The sequence below is a fragment of the Xiphophorus hellerii genome, chromosome 2 (assembly GCF_003331165.1).
Source record: "Xiphophorus hellerii strain 12219 chromosome 2, Xiphophorus_hellerii-4.1, whole genome shotgun sequence".
NCBI classification, from domain to species: domain Eukaryota; kingdom Metazoa; phylum Chordata; class Actinopteri; order Cyprinodontiformes; family Poeciliidae; genus Xiphophorus; species Xiphophorus hellerii.
Window position 1 is genome coordinate 28,954,590 of NC_045673.1, and position 12,366 is coordinate 28,966,955.

The window sequence follows — 12,366 nt, forward strand, 5'->3', positions numbered from 1 at the left end:
GATTAAATGTATAAGCGGCTAGGTTTATACAGCATGTGTGATGAACACCGACATGCTGCTGTGGTCTAAATATTCATCTTTCGTCATTATGGATGCTAAAACAGCAGAACCGACGTGAACGTTATGTGCTGGTGCAGAGGCTCGGGGCAGGGCAGCGTGGACAGCCGAGGATGCTTTCCACTCAACCGGCCTTTTATTGTCATCCCGATAGTGGTGTGGAGAATTATGTCTGGGTCAAACTAACCCATTCATGGCGACTGACGCCCCACAATATTGACTCAACGTGTTTTCCTAAACTTATTATATGCAAATACTGAAATTATGCATGCGTGTATGTATATTTACACGTAAATAAAACTCGCTGTAACTAGGCTACGACGCCATTTTCTACTAGAATATAAATCAGCCGACCCGTCTCCAGGCTAGGCTACCAGCCGGTTCCCGAGCTAATATGCGCTAGTTAGCTTAACTCGAGCTGATGCTCTGTGCTTGCAAGCTAGCAGAGGCCATTTTGGATAAGCCGGTGCGGTTTTGTAAAGGGACAAAAATCTTCCTTACCTTCACCAAAGCAACTTCAGTTTTGTTTTGTTGTTTGCGTACCAAAGAAGAAATGAGAGGGCCTCTACAAGAAAAGCGAATTTTGCAGCAGGATGCCAGGAGGGCGTAAAAGTCGAAAAATATCCACAAAAACACACACTTCGACCCTGTGCCTCTGCCTGGTTTGTTTGCGTTAGCTGGCTAGAAACGAGCTCGCAGCCTTATGGGGGTAGAGAGACCTCAACTCCTATTGGTCGCTTATTTTGTTGCCATGTAAGTGCTGACCAATCACATCAAAGAAATGTTTTTAGGGCGTTACCGTTACCTCATATAATCCACTGTCAGATATATATATATATTTTTTTTACACAAAGACAACTGGCAGATTTAGCTGATTGACAAAAACATACTTTGAGCGCAAAAAATTCAAATGATATTTTAATTCTGCCAACAAAATTATGCTCGGCTAAGTTTACAATTTTAAACAGGAGAAACTAGAAAAACTGAGTGAACAGTAGCTTTAAACAACGAAACATTTATGAACCCTTAAGCTAATTACTATTGCAATCTTGAATACCTCATATAACTCATAAACATAATGCAATACGTTTGATCTTTTCCAGTCATCTTATACATATTAATATTCAGTGACTTGGAACATTCCTGAACTAATTAAACAGATTTATGACTTTTAATCTTCTGTTAAATATGTTGTTATTCACCATGCAGTTGATGAAAGCCCAACATTTAAGATTAGACACCTCAAATCTGAGGTGGGTTAAATGAAAAGTAGTTTTATTACCTGCTTAAAGATTTATTTATTTATTGCTTTGTTAATTTAGTTTTAATCTGACAAATGAGCCTCGGAACACATCTAATTTATCCAACCTGATGGTATTTAGCACAGGGCCGGCACAAGATAGTACAGGGCCTCAAGCAGAATCTGATAAGGGGATCCACTTTCTGTTCAGATTACCACGCTCTAGCAACAAAACGTATTTACATAACACACTTTCAGCAGATAACTGAGCTGAAATATATCAAAAACTCTGAGTAATCTTCCATCATTGTTTTGTGTTTTTTTTTCTTGGCATTTATCAAAAGTGTACAGAAATGTTTCTCTTCACATACAATAAAAGACTGCACTTCCATATATTCGTTTCTACCCAGTAATTCAAAAATTTGTAAAAAGTCGTCATTTCAAGACGATCAGTCTGTGTTTATGTCTGCTTTACTGATGTAGTTAGTTATGAAACGATAAGTGTTTAAATCTAAAATTAAATTTAAATCTAAAGGTCAATTTCTTATAGAAAGAATAATAGCTTAGCGATGTGGAGCATTAAGTTGGACATTTCTGATTTTTTTTTCCTCTTTGTTCACATCTATTTAATCAGAAAATAGAAAACGTCTGAGATTTCACTTTTCTGTAAAAAAAAAAAATTCTCCAAAAATGTCATTTATTTCATCATTTCTGCTAGCGGGAACAACGCAAAAACAAACATTTTGGATACAAACATGGTCTAATACTAATAACTTGAAGTATTTTGTTAAATTCTAATATTTTGGAGAGAAATTGTCTATATATGTGTACACAACTTCCACTTTGAGAAGGTAAGTGTACAAACTTATTCCCTCATCTGATTTTGTTAATAATTGCATAAGTAGCTATTAATAGTTATTAATACCCAAATTAAACTACTGTTGCACAACAGAGATGTGCGCCAAATGCCAAGATGGAAAGACATCAACAGTCACCTGCAATTGTTTTTACATTCATCTGGGTAAAAGCATTATTACATCACATTATAGTTCTTTGTCCTGCAATAAGTAAGACATTTCACAAGTGGAAAACATTTCCATTTCCACTTCAAATAGAAGGACTTTGATGTCCTAGAAAACTGACTCCAACATCACACTGTGCAGTCCTCATAGTAATTACAACAAACATAATAGCACCATCATTAGGCATATTAAGTTTTATAGTTCATGATAGAACCACTACAAAGACACTGAACAAGCATGGCCTGTTTAAGGCGACTTTCTAGAAGACGGACTGTTCTCCCTAAAACAATAGCAGCACGACTTCCACCTGAGGAATTCTGACAGGGTTTCCAAAATGTTTTCTAAACTCTTTGTGGAAAAGTCTCCTCATCTTGTCTTTCTAGATCATCTATCTAATCTCAAACGATTGGGACAGAGTGAAAAAGGGGGAAAGGCAACAGAGTTCATCCAATAACTCTGAAACTTATTGTAGTCAGTAATCCCACCTGGATGTCAAAGCTTTTTGGTCTGAAAGCCCCGTCTCTCTCTCGAGCCTGCTAAATATTGGTGCAGCGTTCTCTCAGGAATCGTTTTACAGAGGTCCAGCCACAGGGTACCTCTACTTCTCGACAGGTATTCCAACTAAAGGCCAGTGTGGCATTAATGTGGCTGGGAGGTACAGGATATGATGTTTTGACGTAGTGTCCTCTGCATCGGCGTAGAAAACAAAGTCTCTTTCTCTGGGATGGAAGAAATAAACAGCTGGAACTGATGAAAGGCCAACTCTCCAAACAGTTTCGATTCCCATAGATGGAGGTTTCTTGTCAAAGAACAGTCTCTCGATCTTGTCACCTTGAGAAACCTCTGTCAATTGTCAATTGTTGACTTTTATTGTTATGATGTAAAGCACTTTGAACTCTTGTTGCTGACATGTGCTATGCAAATAAAATTTGATCCGATTTTGATTTTATAGTTTCACATCATACCGAGACTCTCATACATGTCTACCTGCCGATCTCAATCTCTTGCAGCCAGAGGAGACTGCTACTTTTCCAACTTAAATCTTGAGACCAAAAAAAAAAAAAGTTACCTCTCCCACATCTGAGGTTCAGATACGTTTGCTATAGCAAGGTGAAAAAGTAATCATTGATTCCACCACAGCAGCCTGATCCAACCTCATTTAGCGAGTAAGAATCGCCTAGGGTCACCAAATGCAAGGTCAGATTTTCAGATGTGGTTCTGATGTCTGTTTCACAGTGCCATTAATTCAATAAACAGCTGCACAAAATAATTACTCTTAATTGAGACAGAAAATATGGAAGCCATAATAAATTGTTTCCAGACTTTTAATTATACATCCTGCATACAATGAAGAATGTTAAAGAAAAACATGTAACCTCCCTGTATAAGTGCGTGTACACCTAAATAATACTAAATGGAATTTCATAGACTTTCAGCATTAAGTCTTAGGTTGACAAACTGACCTGTTCTAGTAAGAGGGTCCTGAGATTGCTCATTTCTGAAGACTAGTTGGTACAGAAGTCACTAAGGATTAAGGAAATGTTATTGTATAAAAGGAATGGATAAGGAGAAGGTTAAAAACATCTGTACCTTTATATATGTATATAGCCAATTTAGTGGAGGCTGTCAATGAAGTTCAAAAAGACAAAAGCCTAACAATTTTTCTAAAAATTTATGAAAACAGGGAGCAAATTGTTCAGTGAGACCACCAAGACGCAACACTGAGGAATCTGCAGGAGCTTCCAACAAGAACTGGTTGTGTTCTACATGGAAGAACTGGTTCTTGTATACTACTGGTCTGGACTGAGCAGTAGAGTTGAAAAACTGAAGCCAGTCTAGCTAAAATCTCCCAAAGCCTTGTAGAAGAATGTGTTGAGGAACCAAACTAGAACTTCAAACAAAGGCCGCCACTGTGACACACGGCGATGACAGTATCATGCTCTGCAGTTATCTGTCTTCAATACTGATCTGAGTCTCAGAACCAAACCTGGAGAAATTCTACAAGACAGATGAAGACATACTGACAAGTCAAGATGTATGGAGACTGGATGCTGACGTTAAATCAAAACGTGTTTTAGCATAGCATCAGTTTAAGGTTTTACACACTGATGAAACCAGATTGGTGCATCTTTTATATATACAGTACAGACCAAAAGTTTGGACACACTTTCTCATTGAATTGGTCTGAACTGAGTACAGACCAAAAGTTCGGACACACAGTTGTGTCCAAACTTTTGGTCTGTACTGTATATATATACTGTATATACAGACCAAAAGTTTGAGCACACCTTCTAATTCAATGGGTTTTCTTTATTTTCATGACTATTTTTAAGGCAAGAAATCCCACTTATTAACCTGACAGGGCACAGCTATGAAGTGAAAACCATTTCAGGTGACTACCTCTTGAAGCTCATCAAGAAAATGCAGAGTGTGTGCAAAGCAGTAATCACAGCAAAAGGTTGCTACTTTGAAGAAACTAGAATATAAGGGGTATTTTCAGTTGTTTTACACTTTTTTGTTTAGTGCATATTTCCACATGTGTTATTCATAGTTTTAATGCCTTCAGTGTGAATCTACAATGTCAATAGTCATGAAAATAAAGGAAACTCATTGAATTAAAAGGTGAGTCCAAACCTTTGGTCTGTACTGTATATATAAATATCTTACCGATTTTGTTTATTTTAATTTAAGAAAATGTTTGGAAATATGTGGCGTTTAAGTGTATGCATGGTAACATTTTTGTGATGGTTGAACTCACAATGAAATAATTGGAAATTCTTAAAACATGACAAATATTTGTCTTAAGGACAGAAATGATGTTTTCCTGTTATGACACCTAATTTAAAACTTGAATGTTCTACTTTCCACTTAAGTTTCGTCCACTGGCACTAACTTGTTGTCACTTATACCTGCTTTTACTGGTCTTGTTTGTTTATTGGCATTTATTTGTATTTTTTAAAAATGTATCGGCTGAATAATTTGTACTTTCACTGTGCAAATTTTGCAATAACAGTTCATGCAAGTATTGTAATCTTTAGTCATTAACCACTAGATGGCAGAATGAGCTTTATTTTGGAGCTTACATGTAGTCCAGTTCATCTAACAGACTCTGTGTTCAGATATCCTCTGTAAGCTGCAGTAAAAAGGAAATGTGAGGTCTTACTAAGACGGTAAAATGATAAAATGTATCTAAATCTAAACTCATATGAGCAAAACTACACAGCAGACCCCACACAGAAAATAAAGTAAAACTCAATTAGAAAATGGAAAAGATTTAGAAAAATAAATTTCTTACGTTCTGTAAAATTATAGTCAAGGCAAAAAGAAAAGTACAAACATTTTTGAAGTATTAATACTTAGGTCTTCCATACAGCAGATGTCTTAATGTATTAAAAAAAATTGACAACGCCTAAATGGAATGTTTTGTGAAAAATTAAGCACTCTAAACATTTAGATTCCCACAAAATGCATAAACCCTAAGACTAGCTTTCTCTTTATATCGACTGTTAGAGGGGAAGGCAGCAGCTACTTCACATCTACTTGATTAACTGATCTGAAAACGCACCAGCCTCTTTAAACTTAAGAGTTTTGGCTGCTTGCTCATCGAACTCAGTGCCAAATTTTGAAGTCCATCGTCCTTCAGTATTAACTGTGTTTCAGAATCAGAAAACATTAAAGATAGTTTCCAAGTCTCCCAGCAGCAGTGTACGTTTTAGTAAATTCACCCCAACCTCAGATCACGGAGGAGCAACAGCTCAGACTAAACAGGCAACAGGCCTCAGGTAGCATGTTGGACAGACATGGATATTGTACCCAAATAGGAGCAGTGTTGTTTCAACATATTTTTACTCAAGTAAAAAGTAGCTATCCAAGAAATTACTCAAGTTGGAGTAAAAAAACAAAGAAAGAAAAAAGGCTACTCAATAATAAGTTTCAGTCAAGATGTTTGTGTTTAGCTTTTTTTTAATATAGCTGTGGTGAAGCTGCGCAGACAGTGAGGTCAGATTAACATAAAATGACAACAGAAAATCTTCAATAAAATGTCACTGAGCCATTATTGCTCAGTGAACACGAAAAGAGAAACTGCAAATCAACCTTGTTGTTTTTAGCAGGGCAGGTAAAATGCTAACAGCGTTAGCTTTGTAGCTATGCTAACATTCTAATGTTATTTAGCCAGGTGCTTCTTCTACATATACTGGCTGGTTGTAATATTAGCATTTTTTTTTTTAGTTTTAATTTGAGATACTGAAGAGAAAAAAAAGCACCAACTTGCTTCAACCTAATGTAGACAAACAGAAACCTTGCAGAGAGGTCTTTAGGTTTCATTAGCCTTGAGCATTAAGGATTGCTGAAATATTTCGCACTGGCTGATCACAGCAGTTTTATTTCCACTCACCTTGAAGTCTTCCGCTGTTGTGTGTCATTTACTTGCAAGGAGTAACACTTGAATGAAATTATGTTTTGTCAACTTCTTTTCCTTCCTCTGTTTCTCTTTCCATAAAAATATCCTTGAACAAAGCTCAGATTTAGTGTGATGTGTGTTGTTGCGCAACACCCCCCCCCTCCTTTCTGTCTCTAATCTCTCACTCTCTGCTTCCTCTTCTGAGAGGGGAGATGTGCTACCAGCTCTCCTTCTAACGGGTTAATTGAGTTTCCTAAATCTGCTGGGATTTACCCTGCCCAGAACTGAAGTAAACTCTGTTTAAGCTGGTTTCGAGAAACGATTCGCCTGGTTATCTGACGGCCAACATCCAGGTGTCCCACCCTTCTTCCCCCTGTGAATTAGCCAGACTGAGCAGCCTACAGCCAACTAGTTTCACAGAGCACACCTGTTAACGGTCGCTCGTTCTCTATTTTACAACTTGCATTTGTTATTGAACCAGGTAGGTTTTAGTGACTCGGGCGAGTCCCAAGGATGACGTTTTAAATTTGGACTACCAGCAACCTAAAAACATTTTAAACTTTTTCCTCTCCAGAATCAAACATCACAGCTATTTTACAACCATCAAAGAACTTTAAGGTGACTCATTAACTGAATGTCCACAACATCTTTTAGATTTTCTTTATGCTAAATATTTTATTAGTAAGGCATTTTTGCAAGGGTCAGTACAGCTTAATTCAGTAGCAGAAATAATCAAATAAGTAAAATCAATCATCTAGTCTATCTTTCCCTACTGCTGATACTGAGAACTAAAAAAGGGAACCTTTGAGAGAGACGGACGGAGTTTGGCGTTTCGAACCCCAGACCTGGCTTGATGATGAAGAAGGTGTTGCAGCAGGAGGAAGACGCCGATCGATGAAGGCCAGGATCTCCGCAGGTCTGATGAGCCTCCTCTCCGCATGGATGGTGAGGTCACACAGGACTTGGTGCAGGAAGGAAAAAAGGCACCAGTTCTTCTTCTTTGTCTTTGCCTTTGTCTTTGTCTTCATCTTTGTCTTTGGGGTCTGAACCCAGCCGATGAGAGAAGTGCGATTCGAAGCCACATGTTGCAGGGCTGATGGGTTGGTCTCCATGAGAAGGTCAGTCTTCGGCTCTGTGGCCCCGGCTCTTCTTCAGCTGCAGAGTTCTTTGTCCATCTCTTGGCTCGAAGCTGCCCGGAGGATCCAACGAAAGGTTCCTCTTTTGCACCTACCTTTTATAGGGTTTATCCACCCTTTTGGTGCGTTTTCATTGGCTGTCTGCTTAGACAGATGACCTCACATCCATCACTGTCCTTCAGACATTATGTCCTGATGTCTGTGCTAATGTCTCAGGGTTGCTCAACCTCCTATGTCCGTTGTCTGCACGACCTTTTCTCTAAATAAGGCATTGATCATCTCTGCTCTCCTGTTAGTTCCCCTTTTTCCCTTAACCGTTCACCTTTCACCTACCTATCTACCTCCAACATATCAGTGATGTTTTAATTGCAGTTACACCTTTTACACCATTTCAAGTTCAATGTCAAAATCACATTTATTTTACATTTATTTTCTTTAGCTTCTCTGATTTAGCATTCATTTATAATTTTATAACCATAACTTATTAATTACTCTTATTATAATCCTAATGTGAGTTATTACAGATGTTTTTCTGAAAAGAAACCAAGAATAATTCATGATTCTAATTATTTGATACCAAAGTTACAGTTACTTATTTTTCTTGTAAGTGTTCCCACAAATATAAGTGTAAGTATTATTACAAGTAAACCAATATTAATATAAGTATTTTACTTTGAATCTTATCCAATTACTAATATTGTTTAGATTTCATTCTTTAAAACTTTCATGCTTTAAAATAAGGAGTAGTCTCAGCTATTTTTATAAATCTACAGGCTGGAAACTTACTTCCTCTTTTTCCAGGAAACCTGCTTTTCCTGTTTAATGACTCTCTCTGTCTGACTATGATTTCTTATGATTAGATAGAAAAAAGTAGAATTAAAGCAAAGTTTGCTGGAGACAAAAACAACACACACAACCAGATTTATTTTATTGACACCTAAGTCTACTGTTGGGCCTAGAAGTCACTTGAGTGATTCATTTTAAAGATAACTTTATTTATTATTACTGTTAAACTAAAATCTCCAGCATGGGGAAGTGGGATGAGCTCGGATTTTCTTGACATGTGGGAAGAGCGATGCAACCAGATTTTATCTGAAGACTACAACAACTCTGACAGGAGGTATTTGCTTTATCGTTCTGGGCTTTATGCATTCGTAGATGTTACTAAAATTCATGATATTCTCAGCTCTTCCACAGCTATTGGCTTACCTTGGATTTTTCTTTCTGAAGCAATTTGGATTTTCTTTTATTCTATTGCTAAAAAATAAATATTTTTGTGCGTATCTAGACAGCTAGCTAGCTAGAAAAGCAGATAGATCTAACCTAAATCTAAGCTTGTCTAGCTAGCTAGTTAGCTAGATGGCCAGCTAGATAACTTAGCTAGCTAAATATGCAAAAATTCTTTTTTTTAGCAATAGGATAAAAAAAAAATTTTTTCTCAAGAGTGAAAAACGTCTTAAATAAATAATAATTTTTTTCCACACTTAAATAATTTGTTTCTACAGAATCATTCTGCACCACCTTTTGCTAATTTGACAGTGTTCCCCTTTAGCAGAGATGACATTATTATTTTCATAGTTTATATATATATACAGTATATTATTTCAATAACAATGAAAGTGATGACTAAAAAATATTTTTAAGTTCATCCCTCTGCTTTTGGAAATACACTTGTCCCTGCTTATAATACAAAACTTTCTCTAAAAATAAAACTTATCATCAAGACTTCACAACACCAGTTACGATAAGTGGTGTGACTGTACAACTCAACAAACACACTGATCGTTTTTTCCCCCCCATGTGTCCAAACAATTGTTCACTCTGGAAAATGTACAGTTTTGAACTGTCAGTATCTGTCAGTTTGTTGGATTTTGAAACATAAATCAGTCAGAGTTTGTGGTTGTCACCATAAATTGCAATTTTTATCAGGCAACCATTTGTTGCCCTGCAATAGCAATAAACAACGACGTATCTGCTCATTCTGTTGGAGCATAAAGAGAGAGCATTCCTCTTTGTGCAATATCTCAACAGGCGTCTTCTCTACAAAGACAAGCCATAGAAAATGTCACAATATTTTCTAGGCAGACAAATCAGCAGTTTAGAGTTTAAAAACAATAAAACAAGGAAGACTTAGTGGAAGTATGAAAGCAGGAAACAGAACTGAGCTGAGTCCAACAGAGGAAAACAGCAGAGAGCAACTAGAAAATTCCTGAAGAAATTTAACCGGGGCCGGCCAAAGTGTGCTGGTCGGTTTAGACACTGCGTTCTGATGCTAAAAATTAGCATCAATGCTAAGCTAAGCTAAAAAAATTACACAGTAGCATGTGGAGAATCACAAGAATGTTGACTAACATGGAATTGCACCATTGAGTATGTTAAAGTAAGTGTATCAGTTGAAATTAGCCAAAATGCTAATGTTAGCATGCATGCTGTGAGTAGCATGTGGGGTACCACTAGCATGTTGTCTTACATTCACTTCATCCATTGAGTATACTAAACATACTGTAGGTAATGTATAAGAAATAGCTAAAATGCTTATGATAGGGAAAAGGATCATAGTGGAAGGAAGTGAAATGCTAATATTTGTGCTAATGCTAATGCATTGCCTTACAAATCAGAACGGTTTCTGTGAGAAAAACTTGAACCATCAGAACGAGTACACCGTCTCTGACGCGTTTGATGATTATCTTTTCAATTCTCCAGCTGGAAAACCAGAGAAGAATTCCATGGATTCTCTGGCCAGAGAAAATGCAGAAGAAATTTGCGTTGAGATTTCAGAGGAGTGCTCTGTAGAAGAGAATGAATCATCGAGTCTCTCTGAAGAGCAAACAGTTGAGTTTACTGTCTCCTGTTCAGAGCAAACGTCTGCGGCTGCGAACGTTTGCTGTGAAAAGGAGACAGTTGAGCCCAAACTGTCTCCTTCAACTTCTGCTGAAGTGGCATTAAAAGACCGGACCCGGGAAAAAAGATCAGTCCGAGGGGACGATTTTAGCAAACGTCACGAGTATCCAAAGGTACCAAGACAGCCAATATTACCAGGTTGCAACGTTTGCAATGAAGAGAGAAGACGTCTTGCTGCAATGAGTGCAAGTCAACGCAGACGTCATACTAAAAAAGCTTGTTGCCCCATATTTTAATTCACAATGTTCCTCTGTCACGCTCCTCCTGATTTTAGTATGGCAGGTTTGCATCTTCTCCGTGTGCATGAATGGGTTCTCTCCGGGTACTCCGGCTTCCTCCCACAGTAAAAAAAAGATTTTGTGCACATTAGATAATAGATGGATAATGGAATTTTTTTTTTACTTGTTTCTAGTAATAATTGTTATTATTCTTAGTAATAATAATAGCAATAATAATATGAATACTAGAAAATTCCTGAAGAAATTTAACCGGGGCCTGCCAAAGTGTGCCTGTCGGTTTGGACCCAGCGTTTTGATGCTAAAATATAACATCAATGCTAAAGAGAGCTGCAATGTAATCAATAGCATGTGAAGAGTGACAAGCATGTTGACGAACCTGGACTTGCACCATTCAGTATGTTAAAATACTGAATGTTTAAAGACTAAATGCTGTCAGTAGCATGTGGGGCCTTTTATTTTGAAATTTTAAGTAAGCTTCATTTTAAATGTCCAAACTAATCCTGTGAGTAACAGTAATTGGGTTAAATCGTTTCTATAATGCTCAAAAGAGCAATAATCTCATGTAAAAACTGTCAGGGCTTTTATTTTTGAAATTTTCAGTAAGCTTCATTTTAAATTGCCACACTAACCCTCTGTGTAACAATGGTTGGTTAAAATCAGTTATAAAATGACCAAATCACAAGTAATTCTAAAGGCAGCTCATTCCTCCTCTGTAGTAACTGACAGTTCTGCCATGTTGTAGTTCTGCCATAGTTAGAACAGTGATGCGTTTTTGTAGTCCTAATCAGCTGCTCTGCCCTGTTCTTTGTTCTGTTGCTATGGTAATGAAGCTGAATTCTATCTGTTTGAGCCAGCCAGTTTGACTGGAAAAAGCAGTCTGAACAACTCCTTTCCGTTCGGGAACCGTGATACATATTCGAAAACTGTTTTGAAGCGTATTAGAGGGCTATTTGGTTTCTGATAGTCCCGCGATTCAAATCTAATTTTCGAAAACATTTTACCGGAGCAGGCATACGTATCAATGTCATGACCAAGTTTGATGCCGATATTTGTGGGCGTAACAGCGATTTCAAAATTGTTTTGGGGTCAAAAATTCTCTTCATTTCACACTCTAACGGAGAGGCAGTTGGTGTCAGTTACACTCTGCGTTTCGGTATTTGGAAATTTTGCTCGTTTTTCGCTTTTTAAGTCGCCATCATAACTCCGAATACCACTACAAGTAATAGCTCCCCTCCCGCCATTGGGCCGCACGTTTTGATACCACTTTTGTGGGTGGGCTCAGCGGTATGAGCCGCATTAATGGCCGCGGAAGAATAATAAATAAAGAGGCGTTCTATTGGGTGTAGAACAATAGGCGCCTGCCATGCAA